This window comes from Canis aureus, chromosome 23 (genome assembly GCF_053574225.1).
Source record: "Canis aureus isolate CA01 chromosome 23, VMU_Caureus_v.1.0, whole genome shotgun sequence".
NCBI lineage: Eukaryota > Metazoa > Chordata > Mammalia > Carnivora > Canidae > Canis > Canis aureus.
In genome coordinates this window covers 48,741,905-48,769,414 of record NC_135633.1, presented here as the reverse complement: position 1 = coordinate 48,769,414, position 27,510 = coordinate 48,741,905, and the positions used below count along the sequence as shown (strand labels likewise).

General features: G+C 36.6%; 1 pseudogene; it reads left to right on the top strand.

The window, feature by feature from the left end:
- Positions 1-4,952: 4,952 nt before the first annotated feature.
- On the top strand, positions 4,953-16,717 carry LOC144295205 (protein Jade-1 pseudogene; annotated as a pseudogene).
- Positions 16,718-27,510: the final 10,793 nt, after the last annotated feature.

Below are 27,510 nucleotides of genomic sequence, written 5' to 3'. Positions count from 1 at the left end.
CACAAATCTTTCTCTTACCTATTGGCAAAAAAAGGGGTTTTTCAACTAGACTAGACCTTTCTGTGATCTTCTGGATGAATACCAGGAATACTTACTCATGCAGTTGCAGAGTTTAAATCAGTCATGCAACGTTGATTGGAAATGCAAAAATTCATTACTATTTATTGTTACTGTTGGCATAAGTGGTGGTGCCTGATTGCAAAATATTTGAAAAAGAAGATAGGATTTGGTTCTGTTGGTATTAATTTTCTAAAGATTTAAATATTATTGTGACTGTTATTTCTTTATTTCTTTATAAGAAGAAAATAAAGATAGGTAAAAAATTATAGTATACTTCCAAGAAAACTCCCAGTATATTTTTACCACATTTAGTTAACCTCAAGGAGCACCAGGTGTTACGTATGTATATACTTACATACACTCTATGTAAATCGTAATGATCCCTGACAATTAAATTGAACATGGCCTAAAGGGCTTTAATAAGTAGCTTCCCTCTTTCATACCCTTCCATACAAGTATAAGGTACAGACAGATGTCATAGGATTAAGTACAAAATTATCCATATGGTTAACATAATTTTTATAACCCACAATTTTCAATTTATATAAACAGAATAACATTAAACTCAAATTAAAGCAACAAACAATTTAATTGACTGATGGGCCCATACAACATATGTTCCACTTTTTACCCTATTTTTTAAAAGACATCTGAAGAACCAGAAATGCTAAACAAAACATCGATATCCTTAATGCTCTCATGTTTCAGATCTTAAATGTTCTTATTTTCTTCAAATATGTTTTGCTATGGAAAGATGTCATGCATATCCTTTAGTGGAACCACTCATGCTGCAACATAGGTCCCTTAAAAATAGTTGCCACCAATCTGGTTCACTGGAACTCAGGAGTAATTCCACAATGTTACACAATTTAAGTTAGAGAAAATATTCATGTGGAAAAGATAGTACTACAATTAATAGATCAACAAGATAAGAGACTCAATAAGATATGAAGAGATATAAATAAGTCCCTCATTTTCATGTTATTCTATGGGCATATCAGGGCCTGGGGTATTTGCTGGATAAATTGAGTTGAGTGGATTTGTGTTCAAGTGGAAGACTCTTTTCTCATTCTCCCAACTGATCTTCTGTGTTATAAGGTAAGCATAGAACCAAAGTGTCCGTAGGAGCAAATTCATACTCTGGTACGAAGAACTCTGAATATAGACGGCAGCTACTGACAGGAGTTATCTCAAAATGTCAACTTCAAATACTTAGATACGTTGATACCAAGGGTGAGATTTATTCTCCTCTACTAGCATGATGGAAGCCATAACTTCACTGCAAATTTGAACTTTTTACAATCCCTTTGAGCAGAGGATATCTAAGGTTTCTTTTCAAACAATTTTACTCATAATTTTATAATGATTTTCATAGGAGACATTTTCCCCTTTTCCCTTTATAAAGAGTTCTAACCAAAGACAAAGAAATTGGTTCACTTAAAGATAAGTGGAAAATTTTACTAATCACATTTTATATAAGATAGAGAAAATGTACTGGAATACAAATCCTAAAATATGTATGAAAATGACCATGCATTTCAATAATTTGTTGTTGACCTTTAAGTGTATATGCTACATGGATTTGGCTGAATCACCAGCAAAAAAATAAAAGCCTCAAGTGTCAAGGAAGAGTCCTAATGTAAGGCAGAAAAAAATTGTTTGAAAACTTATTGCTCTGTTTGAACTAAAAGAACCAAGAAAAATATTTTAACATCTTCCTACCTCTCTTTATCCCTTACAGTAATTACGGCAACAAACTCAACAGCTCAAATCTCCATGCTCATTCCAGTCTGCTCTGTTGAAAGTTTCCAGTATATATCAACTTTTAAACATATGAATCTCAGTTGGAGAATAAACTCTCAATCTGATTAAAGCGTGCTCACAGCTCTTGTTTGGCTAGAATTCTATTTACCTCTGGCTGATATCACATCCTGTCATTCCAGGAGCTCCCATTAATACTGAATTAAAGCATTTACTTGTAATTTTGTGTGAGGTCCTTCTATGAATGCAGTTGGGTTTCACGCAGTTAACTTACCAATTGCTTTAATGGGTTAATAAAAGATCCTTATAGTGAAAAGTACAGTTAACAGTACTTTTAGGTTGGAAAAATAAGACCCAGGAGATAAAGACGACTGGTGATAATGTGGTGATTAAGAAGAGACAGTTATATTACCATTATCTCTTTTGAGCAAACTGGCATTTCCTCAAATTTTATCCTCCTGTTTAGCCTATATCAAAAATAAAATAAAATAAAATAATTATATATATTTTTTTCTTTCTCTCTCTTTCTCTTACCCATGCATGTGTGAATGCACACATGTGCCACACACATTTATGCATGTGAGAATACTACATATGCATACATTTCACATATTGAGAGAAAAGAAAGAAAAGACATTAAAATCCAATCTCTGTCTTCCATTTCTTTGGGAATTAACTACAGTATCTTATAAATTTAAGCAGCAGAATTGTTTACATATTAAATCTCTGAGTAAAGGACATCTGAAAATAGCTGTTATCTTGATGGCTGTTGTATAATAATTTTATATCTCATGGCATGCCCAGGCAATTGCATTCCTCAAGGATTCAGTCACTGAAGCATTTAAGAACAATTTATTTTAAAGATATTATTTATTTATTGAGAGACACAGAAAGAGAGAGAGAGAGGCAGAGACACAGGCTGAGGGAGAAGCAGGCTCCATGCAGGGAGCCGGACGTGGGACTCGATCCTGGGTCCCCAGGATCACACCTTGGTGGCGGGGGGGTGGGGGGGGGGCGCGGCACCGTGAAGGCGGCACTAAACCGCTTTAGGGCCGACGGCGGCACTAAACCATTGAGCAACTCGGGCTGCCTAAAGAACATTTTTAGCAATAAACAGAAGTTCCTGCTTGTTTCTGAAAAAAACAAAATGAACAAACAAACAAAAAACAACAACAAAAATCTCCACTGGATACTTTGGGGGAAGATAAACCCCTTAAAATTTGCAGAATTTGAATGAGAGACTTGAAGGAATGTCCTTTAGACTTATGTGGTAGGAGAGTGTAACCATCATCAGCATGTGGATAATGAACATTTTAAATGAAATGCAGTTGGTATAAATGATGATATGATGTAAGTGTAAAATATTCACCAAATTTCAAAAATGTGTCTGTAAAAATATAAAATGTAGCATTAATAATGTCTACATTTATTACATAATGGAGTGAAAAATTTATATACACTGAATTAAAATATGATACCATTAAATTAATCTGTTTTACATTTCAAAATTACATAAATGGTTCATACTATATTCTTATTGCAGTGTTGCTTGAAAACTTATAAGACATTTTTTGAAACAATGCTATTTCTAAAGCATTTTAATGTACTGAAAGATGATATTGTATAGAAAACATAAGTATTGATGACCCTGAGTCAAAAATAATTGTGAAGATTTGGAATCTGATTGCAAAATGTTTTTGGAATTATGCTTACCTAAGGAGTTGGGTGAATATAGTCCATAATTCACTTCAAGTTGCCACTTGTTTTTGAAAATAAAATTTTAGTAGAATGCAGTATGTCTATTGGTTTGCGTTATGTCCCTGATTGTCTTTTGCTATAATGGCAGCTTTGAGCAGTTGTACCCAAAGCCGATGGCAAAGTCTAAAGTGTTTGTTATCTGTCTCCTTACAGAAAATGTTGCTGGCCCCTCCTTTAAACAATTTATTTTGTTTATATTTTCTTTTTGTTATGTTTGCACAGAAATGATAAAATCCCTGTATAAAAATGTAAATACAGGGATCCCTGGGTGGCGCAGCGGTTTGGCGCCTGCCTTTGGCCCAGGGCGCGATCCTATGACCCGGGATCGAGTCCCACGTCGGGCTCCCGGTGCATGGAGCCTGCTTCTCCCTCTGCCTGTGTCTCTGCCTCTCTCTCTCTCTCTCTCACTGTGTGCCTATCATGAATAAATTAAAAAAAATGTAAATACATAATGAAGTTCAAGTAGTAAACTCTCATTGGATATTTATTAACTAACATTTTCTTTTCTGAGAGTTTATAATTTTTATTTTATTTTATTTATTTATTCAGAGAGACACACGGAGAGAGGGGTAGAGACACAGGCCAAGGGAGAAGCAGACTCCATGCAGGGAGCCTGATGTGGGACTGGATCCTGGAACTCTGGGGTCACTCCTGAGCCAAAGGCAGACGCTCAACCACCGAGCCCCCCGGGCATCCTGAGAGTTTATAATTCTATGTTACTGTCATGTTGTAGAATTAATGAACGATACTTAGATTGATAATAGATTACTTTCTTGCGTATATAAATAAATACGAAAGCTTTTATTTTTTGGTGAGTAATTATTGAGAGATTTCTATTGACTACATATTATTTAGGATAAATATATAGAGTGTATTATATAGAATAAATTACTATTTATTAGGAACTTACAATCTAGAATGAGAAAGCCAGAGCACAGAACTGCAGGTGTTAAGTAGAATTAAAAAGAGGTTTCTCGACAGGTGACCTGCGGCCGAGGGCGGCGGGGGAGGGGCGGCTCGCGGGCAGCTGGGGGCCCCGGCGTTGGAGCAGGGGCGGCTCCGGTGGGGAAGGGGCGGCGGCGGCCGAGGCGTCCCCTCCCCCTCCCCGTGGGGCCGGCGTGGGAGCTCCGGGGCGGGGACGCCAGGCCCCCCGCGAGGCCCCGGCCCCCCGCGCCCCCCGCGCCCCGCCCGGGAGCGGCCCGGAGCCCGTCGCCGTCCCGGGGCGGTTCTGGGGGCGTCCGCAGGCGTTTGTTTGAGGGTCGGCGCCGCCTTCCCCGCGGGACGGCTCCTGTGACAGACGCTGCCGCTGGGCCGTTTCCCAGGGCGATCACGGAACCAGGCGGCCGTCCCAGCGGCACTGAGGATCCTGACCACGTGGCGGCCTCTCCACTACTTGGTCACAGAATTCCCGATCCCAGCACGGGAGAGGGTCGTGCTCCGGACATGAAGATCGAAAACCTACAGAGGCGCTCAGGACGGACCTGATCACCGCCGTGAGGCTGCATGACTCCTGTCAGCTGAACCCAGAGGAGTACTCTGTGCGGGCAGGTCCCTGGAGACAGGAGTGGGAAAAAGGGGTTCAGGGGCCAGCGAGCCCTGGGACCATCCCTCAGCCGGTGACCAGGCTCGTGTTCTTCAGGCCCAAGAAATACATTGTGTCGCCGGGCTCCGAGCCTCCAGAGTTGGGCTCTGTCGATATCCGGACCCTGAGCGACAGTGTGTGTCATTACGACCTCAACGACATGGATGCTCGGAGGCTGGAGCTGACGAATGAGGAATTGAAGGAGATGGGAATGCCTGAATGAGATGAATACACCATGGAAAGGGTCCTAGAGGAATTTGGGCAGCGGTGCTATGACAATATGAATCAAGCTATAGAGACCGAGGAAGGCCTGGGGATCAAATATGATGAAGATGTTGTCTGTGATGTGTACTAGTCACCTGACGGTGAGGACGGCAAAGACATGGTGTTCGTGACAAACGCAACACCTGTGCACAGCAGGCCTGTTACAGAATCCTCAAGGTCTCGGACGGCAGTTCCCTCTGCCGAACATGTGCCCTGGGGGTTCAGCCAAAGTGTTTGCTGTGTCCCAAGAGAGGTGGAGCGATGAAGAATACCCACAGTGGCACCAAGTAGGTCCATGTCAGCTGTGTTCTGTGGATCCCTGAGGTGAGCATTGGCAGCCCCGAGAAGATGGAACCCCTCAAGAAGGTGTCTCACATCCCCAACGGTGAGTGGGCGCTGATGTGTAGCCTCTACAACGAGAAGATTGGGGCCTCCATACAGTGCTCTGTGAACTTCTGCACCGCCTTCCACGTGACACTTACACTTGGTGACTTCAATGTAGCACTTTCTACACTGGATAGGTCTTCTAAGCACAACATCTCCAAAGAAACAAGAGCTTTAAATGATACACTGGAGCAGATGGATTTCAAACATATTTACAGAACTTTACATCCAAACTCAACTGGATACACATTCTTCTCAACTGCACATGGAATTTTCTCCAGAATAGATCAATACTGGGCCACAAATGAGGCCTTAACTGATACCAAAAGATTGGGATCATCCCCTGCATATTCTCAAACCATAATGCCTTGAAATTAGAACTGAAGCACAAAAGAGATTTGGAAGGATTTCAAACACATGGAGGTTAAGGACCATCCTGCTAAAAGATGAAAGGGTCAACCAGGAAATTAAGGAAGAATTAAAAAGATTCACGGAAACTAATGAGACTGAAGATACAACCATTCAAAATCCTTGGGATACAGCAAAAGCAGTCCTGGGAGGGAAATACATCGTAATACAAGCATCCCTCAAAAATTGGAAAGAACTCAAATACAAAGGTTAACCCTACACCTAAAGAAGCTAGAGAAAAAACAGCAAATAGATCCTACACCCAGCAGAAGAAGAGAGTTAATAAAGATTCTGCAGAAGTCAACAAAATCAAGACCAGAAGAACGGTGGAACAGATCAACAAAACCAGGAATTGGTTCTTTGAAAGAATTAATAAGATATATAAACCATTAGCCAGCTTTATTAAAAAGAAGAGAGAGAAGACTCAAATTAATAAAATCATGAATGAGAAAGGAGAGATCACTACCAACACCAAGGAAATACAAACGATTTTAAAAACATATAATGAGCAGCTATATACCAATAAATTAGGCAATCTAGAAGAAATGGATGCATTTCTGGAAAGCCACAAACGACCAAAACTGGAACTGGAAGAAATAGAAAACCTGAACAGGCCAATAACCAGGGAGGAAATTGAAGCAGGCATCAAAAACCTCCCAAGACACAAAAGTCCAGGGCCAGATGGCTTCCCTGGGGAATTCTATCAAACATTTAAAGAAGAAACCATACCTATTCTACTAAAGCTGTTTGGAAAGATAGAAAGAGATGGAGTACTTCCAAATTCGTTCTATGAGGCCAGGATCACCTTAATTCCAAAACCATACAAAGACCTCACCAAAAAGAATTATAGACCAATATCCCTGATGAACATGGATGCAAAAATTCTCAACAAGATACTAGCCAATAGGATGCAACAGTACATTAAGAACATTATTCACCACGACCAAGAAGGATTTATCCCCGGGATGCAAGGCTGGTTCAATACTCATAAAGCAATCAATGTGATTTATCATATCAGCAAGAGAAAAAAAACAAGAACCATAGGATCCTCTCAATAGATGCAGAGAAAGCATTTGACAAAATACAGCATCCATTCTGGATCAAAACTCTTCAGAGTGTAGGGATAGGTGGAACATGCCTCAACATCTTAAAAACCATCTATGAGAAGCCCACAGCAAATATCATTCTCACTGGGGAAGCACTGGGAGCCTTTCCCCTAAGATCAGGAACAAAACAGGGATGTCCACTCTCACCACTGCTATTCAACATAGTACTGGAAGTCCTAGCCTCAGCAATCAGGCAACGAAAAGAAATAAAAGGCATTCAAGTGGGCAAAGAAGAAGTCAAACTCTCCCTCTTCGCTGATGAGATGATACTCTATATAGAAAACCCAAAAGCCTCCAACCCAAGATTGCTAGTACTCATACAGCAATTAGGCAGTGTGGCAGGATACAAAATCAATGCCCAGAAGTCAGCGGCATTTCTATACACTAACAAGGAGACTAAAGAAAGAGAAATTAAGGAGTCAATCCCATTTACAATTGCACCCAAAAGCATAAGATCCCTAGGAATAAACCTAACCAAAGAGGTAAAGGATCTAAACCCTAAAAACTATAGAATACTTCTGAAAGAAATTGAGGAAGACACAAAGAGATGGAAAAATATTCCATGCTCATTGATTGGAAGAATTAATATTGTGAAAATGTCAATGCTACATAGGGGAATTTATACATCTAATGCAATCCCTATCAAAATACGGTGGATTTCTTCAGAGAGTTGGAACAAATTATCTTAAGATTTGTGTGGAATCAGAAAAGACTCCCAATATCCAGGGGAATATTAAAAAAGAAAACCACAGCTGGGGGCATCACAATACCAGATTTCAGGTTGTACTACAAAGCTGTGGTCATCAAGACAGTGTGGTACTGGCACAAAAACAGACACATAGATCAATGCAACGGAATAGAGAACCCAGAAGTGGACCCTCAACTTTATGGTCAACTAATATTCGATAAAGGAGGAAAGGCTATACACTGGAAAAAAGACAGCCTCTTCAATTAATGGTGCTGGGAACATTGGACATCCACATGCAGAAGAATGAAACTAGACAATTCCCTAGCACCAGACACAAAGATAAACTCAAAATGGATGAAAGATCTAAATGTGAGACAAGAGTCCATCAAAATCCTAGAGGAGAACACAGGCAACACCTTTTTGAACTCGGCCACAGTAACTTCTTGCAAGATACATCCATGAAGGCAAGAGAAACAAAAGCATAAATGAACTATTGGGACTTCATCAAGAAAGAAGCTTTTGCACAGCAAAGGATACAGTCAACAAAACTCAAAGACAACCTACAGAATGGGAGAAGATATTTGCAAATGACGTATCAGATAAAGGGCTAGTTTCCCAGATCTACAAAGAACTTATTAAACTCAACACCAAAGAAACAAACAATCCAATCATGAAATGGGCAAAAGACATGAACAGAAATCTCACAGAGGAAGACATAGACATGGCCAACATGCACATGAGAAAATGCTCTGCATATCTGGCCATCAGGGAAATACAGATCAAAACCACAATGAGATCCCACCTCACACCCGTGAGAATGGGAAAAATTAACAAGGCAGGAAACCACAAATGTTGGAGAGGATGTGGAAAAGGGGAACCCTCTTACACTGTTGGTGGGAACGTGAACTGGTGCAGCCACTCTGGAAAACTGTGTGGAGGTTCCTCAAAGAGTTAAAAATAGACCTGCCCTACGACCCAGCAATTGCACTGTTGGGGATTTGCCCCAAAGATACAGATGCAATGAAACGCTGTGATACCTGCACCCCGATGTTTCTAGCAGCAATGTCCACAATAGCCAAACTGTGGAAGGAGCCTCGGTGTCCATCAAAAGATGAATGGATAAAGAAGATGTGGTTTATGTATACAATGGAATATTCCTCAGCCATTAGAAATGACAAATACCCACCATTTGCTTCTATATGGATGGAACTGGAGGGTATTATGCTGAGTGAAATAAGTCAATTAGGAAGGACAAACATTATATGGTCTCATTCATTTGGGGAATGTAAAAAATAATGACAGGCAATAATGGGGAAAGGAGAAAAAATGACTGGGAAATATCAGAAAGGGAGACAGAACATGAGAGACTCCTAACTCTGGGAAACAAACTAGGGGTAGGAGGAAGGGTGGTTGGAGGGGGGCAGGGGTGACTGGGTGACGGGCACTGAGGGGGGCACTTGATGGGATGAGCACTGGTTGCTATTCTATATGTTGGCAAATTGAACACTAATAAAAAATAAATTTACAAAAAAAAGTGTTTCTCATACTTAGGGATGGATAACAAAGTGTTTAATAAATGGTGTTGAAAAAAAAATAAATGGTGTTGAAGAAGGCAATTAGTAATCTTGGGAAAATAAATTGGGTTCATGTCTCACAAAGAATATCAGGAAAAGTTTTAAATCAAATACATAAATATAAAAAAGGAAGTAAAATATATTAAAACAAATTGACAATTTTAGTTATTTTAGAAAGGAGATTTTGTAAAATTCAAAATCTAAGGGTCATAAAAAGGTAAATAAATTCAATAAAAATTTAACATAAAGGCATCTTTATGGGGGAAAATTTTATACAATCTTAGAAGGCAAATACCATAAGTTGGAAAAATAATTACAGATTTTATTATAGAAAACAGGCAATAGGGATGCCTGGGTGGATCAGCAGTTGAGCATCTGCTTTTGGCTCAGGGTGTGATCCTGAGATCTGGGATCAAGTCCCACATCGGGCTCCCTGTGGGGATCCTGCTTCTCCCTCTGCCTGTGTCTCTGCCTCTTGCTGTGTGTCTCTCATGAATAAATAAATAAATCTTATAAAAAAGAAAACAGTCAATATAGGAGAGAGAGGTTGGTCATTGTGGGGAAGGAATAGGTAGTCCACTGAATTTGTGATATGCAGTAATTTAGTGGAGAGAATAACATAGACACAGCGTAGAAGAAATTGGCACACATTTTCTCTTGATTCTTTCATTGAGTGAAAACCAGTGTCTGTAAATTGTGAAATTCAGCAAGGCTTGGCAAAGAACAACATCAATAATTATCAGAACACAGTCAAGGTCAGGAGATGTTCAACTTCTAGCCCATGAAATTGGAGAACCCACCATGAATACTTGAGACATTCAGTGGATAGCCAGAGATCTTAGTAGTTTGCACCTTCTACAGTAATGTTTATTTCATAACTGAGCCAATAGAGTGACCAAGCTGACCCTCATAATTTTAAATGCCCCCTAACAAAGTTAGTACTCTTAAGAGAAGATAATATTATTCAGATGCTCTACAACATAATGTTAATGTGAATAAAACAATTAAACTAGAAGACAAAGAATTTCAAATAGTTCTAACAAATATGCTCAAAGATTTAAAGAAAATTACTAATATCAGAGTGAGACAATTGATATGTTTAGTTGAAGAAACAAATGGAACTTCCAAATGACAAATAAATATATGCAATGAAAATTTCACTTGATTGATTTATAGCAGATTATGTACTGCAGAAGAGAAAAACAATTGACTCAGAAACACAGGTATAGAACCCATCCAAAACAAGACAGAAAGAAAAGAAGAAAGAAAGAAAGAAGAAAGAAAGAAAGAAAGAAAGAAAGAAAGAAAGAAAGAAAGAAAGAAAGAAAAAGAAAAGAAAGAAAGATCAAAACATTACTATCCTAGTAGAACCATATGTATAATAGGACTAGAAGAAAGGGAGAAATGGGACAAAGCCTCAAAATTATCAGGGAGTATTATTTCCAACATAAAAGCATACAATCAATTAACTAAACATTTAATCAAGCCTAAGGGTGGAAAGAAGACAATTTTAGACATTCATTTATATCATCCAGAGTTAAGTTTCACAGAAGAGAATCTATTCAGTCTAGTTTATGCATAAAAAGATTAATGATAGGGACACCTGGGTGGCTCAGTGGTTGAGCATCTGCCTTTATTTATTTATTTATTTATTTATTTATTTATTTATTTATTTATTTATTTTGAGCGTCTGCCTTTAGATCAGGGTGTGATACTGGGGTCCTGGGACTGAGTCCAGCATCAGGCTCCTTGCATGAAGCCTGCTTCTCCTTCTGTCTGTGTCTCTGCCTCTCTCTCTCTTTCTCTCTCTGTCTGTCATAAATAAATAAATAAAATCTTTTAAAAAAAGATTAACAATAGATTACTAAACTGCCTAAAAAGTATTGGAAGTGCTGATAAAAATTAAATTTGCCTTTAATAATTTCTATTATTATTATTATTATTATTATTTTACTTAAACTCAAGTTAGTTAATATATAGTGTAGTATTGGCTTCCAGGGTAGAATTTGGTGATTCATCACTTAAATATAACAGCCAGAGCTCATCCCAACACTGCCCTTCTTAGTGCCCATTACTCATTTAATGCATCCCCCCATCTTCCTCTCCTATAGAAACCCTCAGTTTGTTCTTTATAGTTCAGAATCTCTTATGTTTTGCCTCCCTCTCTGCTTTTAGTTTATTTTAGTTTTCCTTCCCATCCCCTATGTTCATCTATTTTGTTTCTTAAATTCCACATATGAGTGAAATCATATGGTATTTGTCTTCTCTAACTGATTTATTTCACTTAGTATAATACACTCTAGCTCCATCTACATTTTTTTTCGGTTGTTATTTTTTTTATAATAAATTTATTTTTTATTGGTATTCAGTTTGCCAGCATACAGAATAACACCCAGTGCTCATCCGGTCAAGTGTCCCCCTCAGTGCCCGTCACCCAGTCACCCCCACCCCCCGCCCTCCTCCCCTTCCACCACCCCTAGTTCGTTTCCCAGAGTTAGGAGTCTTTATGTTCTAGCTCCATCTACATTTATGAAAATGGCAAGATCTCATTCTTTTTGATGGCTGAAATATTCAATTATATATATATCACACCTTCTTCATTCATTAATTGGTCGATGGACATGTAGGCTCTTTCCATAACTTGGATATTGTTGACAGTGTTGCTATAAACACTGGGGTGCATGTGCCCCTTCAAATCAGCATTTTTGTGTCCTTTGGATAAACACTTGGTAGTGCAATTGTTGGGTCAGTGGGTAATTTGGTTTCTAACTTTTTGAGAAACTTCCATACTGTTTTCTAGAGTGTCTGTACCAGTTTGCATTCCCACCAACAGTGCAAAAGAGTTTCCCTTTCTCCACATCCTTGCTAGCACAAATTCTTTCTTAGTTGTGAATTTTAGCCATCCTGCAGAGTTTTAGGTGACATCTCATTGTGGCATTGATTTATATTTCCCTGATGATGAGTGATGTTGAACATTTTTTTATGTGTCTCTTAGTCTTTGGAGAAATGTCTATTCATATTTTCTGCCCATTTCTTACCTGGATCATTTATTTTGGGGTGTTGATTTTGATGTGTTCTTTATAGATTCTGAATCCAAGTGTATTAGCCAATGTTCTCCAGAAAAACAGAATCGATAAGCAATTAGGATGTATATATAGGTGTGTGTGTGTGTGTGTGTGTGTGTGCACGCTTGCGCGTGTGGAGAGTGAGAGAGATTTATAACAGAATTAGCTCACACAATTAGGAAGGTTGACAAGTCCCAAGATCTTTAGGGTGAGCCAGCAACCTGACCTAGGAAAGCCAATGGCACAGTTTTAGTTTGCAAGCTGGCAGGTTCAAGACCCAGGAAGAGCCAATGTTTTCATGGTTCAAGTTTGAAATCAGGAAAAAGCCACGATCACAGCTTAGGCAGGAGGAACTCTCTCTCCTTCAGGAATGATTGACTTTTGTACTTTTAAGATCTTCAACTGATTGGATGAGGCCCACTGACATTAGAAAGGGCAATTTGCTTTACCCAGTCTATCAATTCAAATACTAATCTCATCCGCAAGTATCCTCACAGATACATCCAGAATGCTGTTTAACAAAATGTCTGGGTATTCCATGACCCAAACAGGTTGACATATAAAATTAACTATTACACCAAGTCAAAAAAAAACAAAACAGGTAAAAATAGCTCAAGGGAGCTATTTTTGCAATCTGAGAACACTGCCTTCTCATTTGGAAAGCTATCAGTAACAACCAAAACAGCCAAAGTGTATCCCCTGCCTTACTTCTCAACTCCAAATTTTATGTTTGTCAATTCATCATATTCACCATGGTCCACTTCTATGATATTTCTTATGCATATACATGGATATAGCTTCCCATGCATAACCTTCTGGAACTACCAACATCTACAAGCTCTTATATTACATGATGCAAACATCTCCCTGATGCAAACATAAATATGTTCATTGTCACTCCAAAAGGAGATACTAAAATCTTTAGACATGGAATCTGTTTATTACGTGCATTCTTCTCTGTTCAGTCAAAATCCCAACTGGATAACCTGTACCCTATGGAATAAGCTATAGAAATAACCACAGTCATTGCATAACACAGTATAAAATAGAGAAAATGAAATGAGGAAAGAGGAAAATGTAGAAAATAAAAGCTTTTACTATACCCTTTGTTTTTGTAACTGGCCATAAAACTGCAGTTTTTGTTTGTAACTTTCTCATTTCATTATCTATTTCATATTACCTTTGCTCTCAACCATGATTTTTTAAAAGATTTTATTTATTTATTCATGAGAATCAAAAGGGGAGAGAGAGACAGAGACAGAGACTGAGAGAGAGAGATAGGGAGGGAGGGAGAGAGAGAGAGAAGTCAGAGACACACAGGCAGAGGGAGAAACCGCCTCCATGCAGGGAGCCTGCATCGCTCCCTGGGTCTCCAGGATCACGCCCTGGGCTGAAGGTGTTGCTAAACTACTGAGCTGCCCTTTTAACCATAATTTTATCTTGCCAAGGTTCTTTTTTTTTTTTTTTTTTTTTTTTTTTGCCAAGGTTCTTTATAAGCCTGAGTAACCAAAACTTTATTCTTGAAAAGGTCTGAGCCCTTGAGAGTCATTTCTGTATTTAATTGCTGTAAACTTCAAATACTTTTAAGAGTTGATCTCACAGTGCTGGACAATATCCTTTAGATACAATATATTCCTCATTGTGTAGAATCAAATCCAATTTCTTGTTGATCATCTGGATAAATATCCCAAGTACGTATCCTTTTTTCTTCTATTTCAGAGGCATGAAGGATGCATTTTGAAAAGGTGGCAGTGTGAACATTCAATTCAAAGCAGCAATTGTTTTATTGTATGGTGGAAGAATTTCTTTGGAGATGTTAGGTCCTCTGAAACTGGAAGAAAAGTTTTGTCAGGGTATAATAGAGAAGTGCTCCAGTCGTATTTTTAGATAACCTCTTACCTACCCAGTATTTTCATAAAGATCTTTTAAAAAATAATGACTGTTCTATCATAAAAGCCTATGAATATTAATGACTCTTTTAAGTACTTTGTGGAGCACCTGGTGGCTCAGTAGGTTGAGCATCTGCCTTGAGCTCAGGTCATGATCCTGGAGCCCTGGGTTGGAGCCCCACATTGGACTCCTGCTCCTTTGCCACTTCCCCTGCTTGTGCCCTCACTCTGTGTCAAAGAAATAAATAAAATATTTTAAAAGAATAACGTACACTGAGGTCTCTTAGGGACATACATAATAAAATGAAATTTAAAATTATTTATTTGATAATACAATTTGTTTAAATTGAGGTAAATTCATGAAAAAATCTATAAAGATCTTAAGGGTCGAATTCTATATATTATCTTTTATACTTTCTTTTTCTTAAATACAGAAATTTTAATTTTATATGGTAGTAATTATTTATATACTAGTAATTTTTAAAAAATATTTATTTATTTATTTATTCATGACAGACACAGAAAGAGAGAGACAGACCGACAGACAGAGACAGAGACACAGGCAGAGGGAGAAGCAGGCTTCATGCATGGAACCTGATGCACTCGATCCTGGGTCTCCAGGATCACACCCCCCCGCCGAAGGCGGTGCTAAACCACTGAGCCACCAGGGCTGCCCTATACTAGTAATTTTTAAAGTCATCTTTAATTGTGGTTCACATTATATCCTACTTTAAAATAAATTCTGTTTTATACTTTAATTTTCTGTGCAAGTGCAAGGTCTAGAAAAAAGAACATTTCTGAAGTAGAATTTCACTGGTGCAATTGATGCTATTTCCTTTTATCATCCTAGATTGGGATGTTTAACTTGGCACTATTGGCATTTAAGACCTTTTAATTTTTTTTGTTTGGGATGCATTGTAGAATGTTTAACAACAGTCCTGATCTCTACCCATTTGATGCCAGTAACCATCTCCCTTCATCCCCCTCACATTTGCAAGTTGTGACAATTTAAACTATCTCCAGATATCTGTCCCATGGAGGGGCAGAGTTATCCCTGGCTGAGAACCATTGCCCTACATTTAAGAAGAATTTTAGGTCACTCTGAATTGAAATTTAACTATTAGAATAAAAATCACTATAACATGATGTAGAACACATTTTGTATTTTTAATTATGTTACTTCTTATTGCTAGTCTGTGGATTATTGTATTAGGATGTCTTTTCTATGAGGGAGTATTGTTCTATATTAGAAATAATTTTATTAATAGTTCTTCTTGGGTTTCAAGAAGACCCCAAATGAGTAAAAGAAATTAAATAGTGGCATGGCACAAAAGGTACGGTTTACAGCAAGTTTTTCACAAAAATTTGCTGGTGAAACATTAACTTGACTTGATTCGCTCTCCTTCAGGCTTTTGTGAATTTTGAAATGAGTTAAGTGATTTAGGGTTGCAAAGAGAAGACAGAGATGAAAGAAAAAATAAATCCTTGGAATTTTGAAAATCAGAATCCTAGTATTAATTACCCAGACTGAGATATTCAGGAAGCTATTTAGTGAGTGTTGCCTCAGTTATTATTTCAACTTACGTGTTTGTTTTTCTACTTACCCAAGTTATGGGACTTTATTTAGTCAATTGGTCATCAAAAAATAAGAGGTGTCCAGAACACCTGTGTGGCTTAATTGGTTAAGCACCAGATTCTTGGTTTCAGTTAGGGGCAATATCTCCTAGTTCCCAGGATTGAGCTCTGTGCTCAACAGGGAGTCTGCTTGAAGATTTTCTCTCTCTGCTCCTCCCCCATATTCAGTGGGCTCTCTCTCTCTTCTGCTAAATAAATAAATCTTAAAAAAAAATAAGAAGTGTCCTTTTGGGAAATGTTTTAGGACAAAATGTTTTCTTGTGAAAAAAAATGTTTTCTTTTGTATGTAAAAATCAGGTTTTTCTACTTAACTTCAGGTAATTTCAATGTAATAAAAATCAACATGGCAAGAACAAAGGAAAATTTCAAGTCTGTTTACTTCTCATATTTTAATTTTCAATCCCCCAAATTCTCTTTAGAATCCAAAGTAAAGAGGAAAAACCTAAAAGGCAAAGTGATGCAACTAGCACGAGAGAGGCTGCCATATATGCCCTTTTGGTACGCTGTAGTTTTTCATCCGACTTAGACCAGTCACTTCTGTAAAGAAGCAAGGAAAAAAAAAAAAGAATCTAGGCAGTAGGCAGGGATGGGATAAGCAGATTTATACCTAAATCTGGATTATATATGTATGGTGTGTGTGTGTGTGTGTGTGTGTGTGTGTGTGTGTTTTGGTGGTGATGTCCTGAAATGTTTGTTATAAACTTAAAATCACCACCACTACCTATTAATGTCTCTTCTGCAACATAGAGAAACTGTATTTTCCAGAATCTCTTTTCTAGTAAAGTTCTAGACCAGATTTAACCAAGTAGAAGCACTGAATGACAATTTGGAAAGCTAAAGCAGAGGAGAAGCTAATATTCTCTGGATTAAGTTCTGACCAAACACATGAGTGGTTGTGATATTTACAGAAGTTCCAGGGTAGCTCCTGAGAACAATTCACCTTGGAACTCTAGCCTAAAATAGATCCCCTGATCCCTTCCTCTACCTTTGCTGCCTCATTGTTTTCAACAGATCAAAATCTTAATGCTTGAAATATATAGAGTACCTTCTATTTTCCTGATATAAGATGTGTCTAAATAGTTTTAGAAATTATGACAAAAGGGTAACTAAAACCATAAAGTATTATCCTTGCCTTATTTTTTTTATAATTTAAAACATCAGCAAACTTTTCTTTAAAGATGTTTTTATAGCATGTTTAGGTTTACAACAAAACTGAGGGAAAAGTACAGAGATTTCTCATATATTCCCACATACATAATCTTTGCCATTATTGACATCACTCACCAGAATGGTACACTTCTCTTTTTTTTAAAAGATTTCCTTTATTTATATTAGAGAAAGAGAGAGAGACAGCAGGGGAGAGGGACAGAGGGAGACAGAAAAGGGGAGATGCAGACTCCCCACTGATCACTGGGTGTAGAGTCCCACATAGGGCTTGATCTCATAACCCTGAGATCACAACCCAAACCAAAATCAAGAGTGGGATGTTCAATCTACTGAGCCACCCAGGTGCCTCTTATATTAGGTGTTCTTACTACAAAACAGCAGCAACAACAATAAAGGGACATAGGGGACTTTTGGAGGTCATGGTATATCTATTATTTCCTGTTAATGGTTTCATGGTTATATGCGAATGTCCATACTCAACAAATTGTACACATGAAATATGTTCAATTTTGTGTATGTCAATATGATTCAATAAAATGTTAAGAAAAAGAAAAGAAAAATTAATAGAAAGAGACCCAGAAACACACATATATTGGAACTAGAAATCAATTGCTTTAAAATCATATAAAGGAGTATATTTGAAACCCAAGGAATTCTCTGAAGCTTGTCTTAATGCTTATGTATTTGAAGGTAAATTAATAGGAATTTCATATCGTTCCAATACAGGCAAGACCACTAAGACTCAGATATTTTTAGTATGAAATTTTGATGCAACCTACCAGGCAAAGAAACCTAACCAAATTGGGCACCGGCTGAGGCATAGGGAACATGTAATGATTGATGGAAGAAGGAAGTTAAATATATAGTACATACATGTTTTCCCTCCCATTCACTAATCCATTTTTGAATTGAGTATTAACCAGTTTTCCACTCTTTTACACTTGACTTTTTAAAAAATGTAATATTAATTTTGGTTAATGCAAACAGGTGAAATTTGAACTAAACAAGAAAATTAATTTATTAACAAGAAATAAATATAGGACTGAACTATGTTTCTCCTTTGGGGGAAAATGCTGAGAACCCTTTCATTTTTTTAAATTGGCTGTAGTGAAGTACAACTTATAAATTATAAAATTTATCAAGTTTATAAGTAAAGTTTGATAAGTTTTTACAAATACAATGTATAACCACCAACAAAATACATGAAATCTTTTTGTCACTGGAGAAGTTCCTTTTTGGTAATATTTTTCAAAAGTCACACAAAAATAGAAGGATGTTAAAATCCCATAGGCAGGATAAAAAATGAATGAGAATATGTTGTGTTGTTTTGTTTTGCTGCCAGAAATCATGATCTTTTCCTATATACAAAGCAGACTTTTAATTCTGAAGTTCTAATGATGGCTAAAATGTCTTTCCACTCCTTTGCTTAACTGTAAATTTTACTGTTTCATAAAAATTTGATATCATTTAAATATTTTTCATTTTCAAGATATATGATGGCAAAAGACAGTCTATTTAGCAACCTCCTTGCAAGTTGAGTGTATACACTAAGTAGTATTAAATGACAAAACATTTTCCTAATAAAAAAGCTTACTTGCTTATCACATTGACTAACAATGCAGATAAAGCATTTTTGGTTATTTTTTAAATTCGAAATAAAATCACTTTGGTTGATAATCATATTGATATTTAAGATTAGTTTAAGTTATTTCCATTAATCATATTACTTTGCTTTTATGTACTCTTTTACTGTTATTCACCTCTTCTTTAAAATAACCTAGTAAAACTAATATTTTGTCTGTATTTCTTTGAATTTATTTTCTTTTTCTTTTTCTTTTTCTTTTTGTTAAATAGGTTCCATGCCCAGTGTGGAGCCAGCCCAATGTGGGACTCATAACTTATAACTCTAAGATCAACACTTGAGCTGAAATCAAGTGTTGGATGCTTAAGTGACTGAGACTTTTAGGTACACCCCTGTGTGTATATTTCTATACATTAGTTAAACTAAGGCCCAGAGATATTATTTAACTTGAACCACTTTTATGAAATGGCAGAGATATCTCTCAACATCTGGTCTTTTTACTCTAAATATCATTCTAGTCTACTAGGATGCCACATTTTAAATAAGTAATTAGTTATTGATTATCATATGAACCAAAAAAATAAAATGCAATGACTTTGTGGATTGATTGCAATAAACCCTAAGATATCTTTGATATAAAATTAGCATCTCCAATGATTTGGCTTGCAAAATATTTCAAATCATATCTAGTATATCATTATTTTTGAAGATTTTTGGAGTGAGAGAAAATGCCTATCATTTCATTTAAAATCTATCATATTTTTTTTCCCAAAGTCCTCTACTTCATGACTCTGGATTTTTCTTTTTCTTCTTTCAGTCTTTGGCCCTACCTCTTCTGATTTCTTTATTACCCCACACCCTAGTTTTTATCCAACCTACTAAATCAGCCCTGAAGACTCACAACTTACTGGGGCTTAAAACATATCTGAAGAAAACTATATACTGAGCAAATATGTCATTCATACCAGCTGCTAAAAATGTAAAAAATACCCCACATGTAACTATATCTGAGGGACACCTGAGTGGCTTAGTCAGTTAAGTGTCTGCCTTCGGGTCAGATCATGATCACAGTGTCCTGGGACTGAGTCCCACATTGGGCTCCCTGCCCAGAGAGAAATCTGTTTCTTCTTCTCACTGTCCTTCTGTGACCTCCTTCTCTCTCTCTCTTAAATTAAACAAATAAAATCTTTAAAAAAAATAATTATAACTGGAAAAATAATTATCACTTCTATTATTTTGGAAATTCATGATGGAAGTATTTATTTGCTTAATAAGTATTTTTATTGGTCCTCATCTTTTCATTTCTTTAGAGTAGGAGCAGCAGGCATCATTTAACATTACTACCAATCTAAATAAGAATATTGTATTTATCTTTGTTTTGTAACAATATTGCCACAAACTTAGCAGCACATGTTTATTATCTCACAGTTCCTTTTGGTCAGGACTTTGAGGACATCTTAGTTATGTACTTTGCTTAGATTTTGTGAAACTATAATGTAGGTATTAGCTGAAAATATGATCTCATTAAGGTCTGACTGGGGAATGGCCTGCTTTTAAGCTCATGATTGCTAGAAGTATTTAGTATTTTGTGAGTTCTTGGCTGAAGGCTGCAGTAAATTCCTAATTGACAGGTCTGAGTGCTTTCTTAAAATTAGCAAAAGAAAGTCTCACCTAGCAAGGTAGACATTACTATATATATAATGTAATTACATACATCCCATTGTCTTTATCCTATTCTATTTGTCCTAAGTAAGTCATAATTCCCACTGCCTAGAAGATGTGAACACTAGGAGATTCAGATGATGAAAGTTATAGAGTTTGTCTGCCACAGTTGGGCTCCATATTCTAGTATTATAGCTGAATGCTCCTAAGAAACATATGTATTACAATAGAAGTTTGTCCTATGGCTTTGATCCATGCTATTTCTTAAAGTTAGCTGTCCCCAAATATTTTAAATATAATAAATAAATAAATAAATAAATAAATAAATAAATAAATACAATAAACGTGACATTTTTTTTTTTAAATTTAGAAAACAAATTTAAGCAGGAGTATCAGAAAGTAAATTTCAAAAGGAGAGTTATAAGGTGGAAATGAAAGTCACTATTTTCCTACCCAAATCTAACTGGCTTCATAAATAACAACAGCATGGATACAGAAAAATATATTTTTTTCAGAAAAATATATTAAATGAGTGTATTAATCTTTTGTTATCACCATACAAATTACCACAAGTTCAGCAGTTCAAAACAAAATTCCTTAATTATCTTCAATGTGTGGGAGCTCTGGGCACAACAGTACTCAACTGGTTCTCTGTTCCAGGTTTCACAAGGTGGAAACCAAGATGTCAGGAGGACGGTGCTTCTTTTGGAGGCTTGGAGGAAAAAACCTTCTTTCAAGCTCATGCAGGTGGTTGCTCTAATTCAAGTTCTCATGGTTTTAAGACTGAGGTTTCCATTTCTTGGCTATTGGTTCAAGGCAATTCTCACTTTCTAGATGCCATCCATATCCCTGGCTCCTGTCTACCTTCATCCATCTCCAAACCCAGAAATAACCAATAATGGGTCAAGTCTTTCATATTCTGCAACTCTATCTCATTTCTCCATCTGTCTCCTTACCCCTCTGCTTTGAGTCAGATAAAGCTCTGGGATTTTAAGAGCTCATGTTATTAGATTGGCTCCACCAAGATAATCTCACTATTTTAAGTAAAACCATAATTAAATCAGCAACATTTCTTCCCCAGGCTAATGTATTCAAAGATTGTAGAGATTAGGGCATAACCATCTTTTCTGGATGTGTTTTTTTTTTTTTTAAATCAAAATAAACAATAAAATGACAGTAAGTAATGATGGGATGTATTTTGTTACAAGAATTAAAAAAAAAAGTTTAATATTTTACTGTCTCAAGGGACAATATAACCGGATAATCTAAATAAATGGCAGAGATTTAAAAGCTTTTAAGAGTTTTTGTAATTTCAGTTTTATCCAAGAAAGTACAACTTCTCCAGAAGTCTATTTCATTGTAATTAATCTCAGCTACAGTATTATTTTTAGGGCAGTGAAATATAAGCTGATTATAAAGCATTTTGGCATCTCTTACACAATTTCTGAGCAGTCCTTAGGTCTAGGAGAAAAATGTTGAGGAGGCCAAAATCCTTTCATCCAAAATTATATTTTGGCTTAGACACACAGCAATTGTCAACATTTCATAAAAGAAATGCCAAAATCTTCGCTTACAAAAATTGAGAGGTGTTTATTTTTGTTGGTTTTGTTTTATCTGTGTTCTTAAAAATATCAAATGATCCTGAAAGTTGATGTATTTTGTGTGTTTGTATTTGGTGAACTCTAAATAAATCAGCAATAGTATGTCACTTCATGATGTGCTTCACAGAACAAATGTATGTACTTACTGACCCTGAGAAGAATGTCAACAAACACAGCAATAATAATGGCTTGTCTTACTCAAATGCTTCATTTATAAAACACTATGCTAAGCACTTTCATGAACTACCCCCACTTAATTCTAACTGAATAGTAGGCATATTATTCCAAGAACAAAGATGGAAAACAACCCAACTAGTTAAAATTCATACTATTGGTACCTAATAGATCTGGGTGTAAAACCGTGAATATCTATTTTTGGCAGCTACAACCTTAATTTTTATTTTCTACCTCCTACACAAACATAAAGACTCACAATCATGCATGTACAAAAGGTATACATCTAATATCAAAAAGTACACACAATCAGTACACATGAAGACTTAAAGACCTCAGTGTTTGTCCCTAGATCAGGCCTAGGTGCAATAATGCTAGAGATCAGCAAAGATGATAGAAACATTAATTATGTTTGTTTTAAAATTCTAAAACTTTATTTTCTTTTATAAAAATTCACATTCATGCTTTTCTTTCTATTAGGTTCATTTTGAAGCTAAGCTTATGTTACTACTTTTGACAGGACCTCTGAATATACCACGTTAGCTTAAAGTGAGACCATGATTAAGATATGGTGATAAGGCAAAATGCAGTACACTACAAATTAAGTTATATCACCAGTTCTATAGATTCTGGGCACCATAAGGGGCATTTTGTTAAAAGAGATGCTAAATGAGTTTCTGAAGGTTTGAAATATTTGGGACAAAACACACTGGCGGAACTCCAAGATATCAGATAATTGGACTTAGCTCCTTTACTGGGAGTAATTAGGCCTAATTTGCATAGATAAGGTCATTTGAACAACTTTCTGGTGGAAAATAAAGTTAATTGAGATTAATGACTCTTAAACACATTGCTCCTCTACTTAGCATATCAAGACAATATTTCCTGGAGAACAGAAAATGCTTCAGGAATTCTATTGGGAAAGTAGGGGTAAAAGGCCTTTTATTCTTTCACTCATTTTGTCACCAAACATTCTTATAAGTTCCTGTAGTACATGTCAAATTATTTTACAAAATAATTTTTAAAAAATCCTTATCAATATAGCAATTTTTTTATTTCCAGCAATTTCTGTGCTTAACATTTTCTACACTCATTCATTTTTCAGTATAGTCACAACTTTTATTCATTTATAACTCCTAGAAGTTTGACATGATTTTCTCCTCTTTTAAAGATGAACACACTGATGCTTGAAGAAATGAAGTTCCTTACTAAAGACTATAGAGCTAGTAAACAGTCAAGCCAAGATCTGAAATCGAGTCTCTTCAACTTCTCAAACCATTTCAAAGCCTAAATCAACTCCTAGAAGTTTGACATGATTTTCTCCTCTTTTAAAGATGAACACACTGATGCTTGAAGAAATGAAGTTCCTTACTAAAGACTATAGAGCTAGTAAACAGTCAAGCCAAGATCTGAAATCGAGTCTCTTCAACTTCTCAAACCATTTCAAAGCCTAAATCAAAATAAACAGAATGAAACACATACAATTTACCAAAAGTAAAGCAATATAATTTTTCTTTTGGTTTATATTCTTATTATACTTCATACCAAATAAAAACAGGAAATAAATGCACGTATTTGTTTTGAGCAGCTGTGTGGTATATATAGACATATGAAAACATTAAAATACTTTTTAAAAACTTTATCAGGGTCTTGATTTTATCAAACATTCCAGTAGAGATTGTATAGGAAGAGAGAGCAATATATTTGTACTACCTACAATGTTTGAGTATGTACTTTGAACAAACTTGGTTCTCTGACAATGTATTGATAAATTGATCTTTCACTAAATCATCACACTGTAAAGATAATTGACAAGTAAAACAAATTAAATCTGTAAGTCTAAAGTAGTATACAAATCCTTCCCCTTCACAGAAACATAGTCAACATATGAACTGGATGACTAGGTGTGACCTAATAATTAAAAAAAAAGAGAAGACAAAGAAAGAGAGAGAGAGAGAGAGGGAGAGAGAGAGAAGACTACTACTCTGCTATAGGCTGAACTGTGCCCTGTGCCCCATCCCATTCCTATTTTTAAGCCCTAAGCCTTGGTATCTCAGATTACAACTGTATTTGGAGAGAGGGCATTTAAAGAGACTAAGTAAGTATAACAAGGTAATTGTGTTGGGCCCTAAACCAATATGGCTGGTGTATTTGCAAGAGAAGATTGGGACTCATAGAGAAGAAGACATCAGATAGGTGCATTCAGAGTTGAGGGACAGACATGTAAGGACACAATGAGAAGGCAGCCATCCACAGGATAAGGGAGATAGGCCTCAGAAGAAATCACACCTGCTAACACCTTGATTTTGGATTCTGGCTTCCTAAACTAGGCAAAGTAAATTTATGTTGTATTTTATTATGGTAGCCCTAGTAAGCTAACACACAGCCCCTTCCATTAAAGCACCTAAACTCCTTTTCCACTGAAACTGATAATTGTACACATTAACTTCTACAGAGATCTATAAGAAAAAGTCAAATTATAGAATCTGTAGGGACCACATTATAAGATTCTTAGTAGAAAAAAAAAATTCAACTTTTAAAATGACAGAATTTTTAGCTCTTTGTTTCTTTCTCTATGGCTTTCTGAGGTTGGTTTTCCAAAATCATTACTTGTCATTACTTTCATTACTTGTTTCTTGTGATGCTCTGATTGTAAATTTGATACTTGATCTGGTTGGTGTAGACCATTCCTAGTCTTATGTCAGAATCAAATGAGCAAACCATAAGATTGTACCTAAGGGGAAAAAAAATAGAGCAATTAAAGCCACTTTGGTATCTCAAAATAAGGGTATACTATAAACTCAAAATGGATGAAAGATCTAAATGTGAGACAAGAGTCCATCAAAATCCTAGAGGAGAACACAGGCAACACCCTTTTTGAACTCGGCCACAGTAACTTCTTGCACGATACAGCCACGAAGGCAAAAGAAACAAAAGCAAAAATGAACTATTGGGACTTCATCAAGATAAGAAGCTTTTGCACAGCAACGGATACAGTCAACAAATCTAAAAGACAACCTACAGAATGGGAGAAGATATTTGCAAATGACGTATCAGATAAAGGGCTAGTTTCCCAGATCTATAAAGAACTTATTAAACTCAACAGCAAAGAAACAAACAATCCAATCATGAAATGGGCAAAAGACATGAACAGAAATCTCACAGAGGAAGACATAGACATGGCCAACACGCACATGAGAAAATGCTCCACATCACTTGTCATCAGGGAAATACAAATCAAAACCACAATGAGAGACCACCTCACACCAGTGAGAATGGGGAAAATTCACAAGGCAGGAGATCACAAATGTTGGAGAGGATGCGAAGAAAAGGGAACCCTCTTACACTGTTGGTGGGAACGTGAACTGGTGCAGCCACTCTGGAAAACTGTGTGGAGGTTCCTCAAATAGTTAAAAATAGACCTGCCCTATGACCCAGCAACTGCACAGCTGGGGATTTACCCCAAAGATACAGATGCAATGAATGCCGGGACACCTGCACCCTGGTGTTTATAGCAGCAATGTCCACAATAGCCAAACTGTGGAAGGAACCTCGGTGTCCATCGAAAGATGAATGGATAAAGAAGATGTGGTTTATGTATACAATGGAATATTCCTCGGCCATTAGAAATGACAAATACCCACCATTTGCTTCAACGTGGATGGAACTGGAGGGTATTATGCTGAGTGAAGTAAGTCAATTGGAGAAGGACAAACATTATATGTTCTCATTCATTTGGGGAATATAAATAATAGTGAAAGGGAATAGAAGGGAAGGGAGAAGAAATGTGTGTGAAATATCAGAAAGGGAGACAGAACATAAAAACTCCTAACTCTGGGAAACGAACTAGGGGTGGTGGAAGGGGAGGAGGGCGGGGGGTGGGGTGAATGGGTGACGGGCACTGAGAGGGGCACTTGACGGGATGAGCTCTGGGTGTTATTCTGTATGTTGGCAAATTGAACACCAATAAAAAATAAATTTATTATAAAAAAGGGTATTCTAATTACCAATTGCTACATAATACATTTCCATAAAATTTAGTGGCTTGAACTAATAAACATTTATTACTTCATAGGTTCTGTGGAGCAGGAATTCAGGTGCTGCTTCTAGGTTCATCTTGCTCAGGGACTCTGACAAAGACGTCATGTAAGTACTGCCCAGCACTGCAGTCACAACTCAACTGAGGGAAGACTTATGTTCACCCTTGAAGCATGTTAATAGGAATCAAGTCCCTGTTGGCTATCAGTAGAAGAGATTAGTCCTTGCCATACGAATGTCTATATAAGGCTACTGAAAACATGACAATTAGATTCTAATCAAGACATGACTGCAGTGCTGAGCAGTACTTACATATCGTACTTTATATCAAACATACTATATTATAGACTTCAAAGTTGCTAAGAGACAAGATCTTAATTGTTCTCAACACAAAGAAGAAATTATCATGTGAGTGAATAGAGATATTAGCTAACTCTATGGTGGTAATTATGTTGAAATATATACCTGTGCCAAATCAACACATTGTATACATTATATATATAGTGCATATTATATATAATGGTATATATTATGCCATTATACCATGTGATATATTATATATGCATATGGTGTGTGTATATATATATTACATATATATATATATATATATATATATATATATATATATATATATGGTTACCTGTCAATTACATAAAATTATTGGTGACCAAATGGCAGAAAAAGACCTAAAACATGTTATTGAAATAGAATAGAGTGGTTACTAATGCATGAGTAAGACCAAAGAGTGGGAAAACCATTGGTATCATAAATAATTGACCTTAGACGTAAGACGAACAGGGTCAGAGAAGACAGGTTTGAGTAGTCTTGGGAAGGAAGACCTTCCTCTGATCTACAAGGTCCTTCCAGTTAGAATCAAATTGACAGATTAACAGGAGAAAATCGAATTTAATAGAGGAATCCACACAGTCATGAAATTCCAAAGACAATGAGGTAACGTGAAGCTTGTATGATCTAAGGAGAGTGGTAGGGTCTGAGGAAACAAAGGGATGTAGATACATTATCTACTCCGAATATTTGATATATCTTCAATATACAGTTATCTCTATTTGAAATATGCTTTCTTTTCTTAAGGAATTAATGAATTGGTTAAT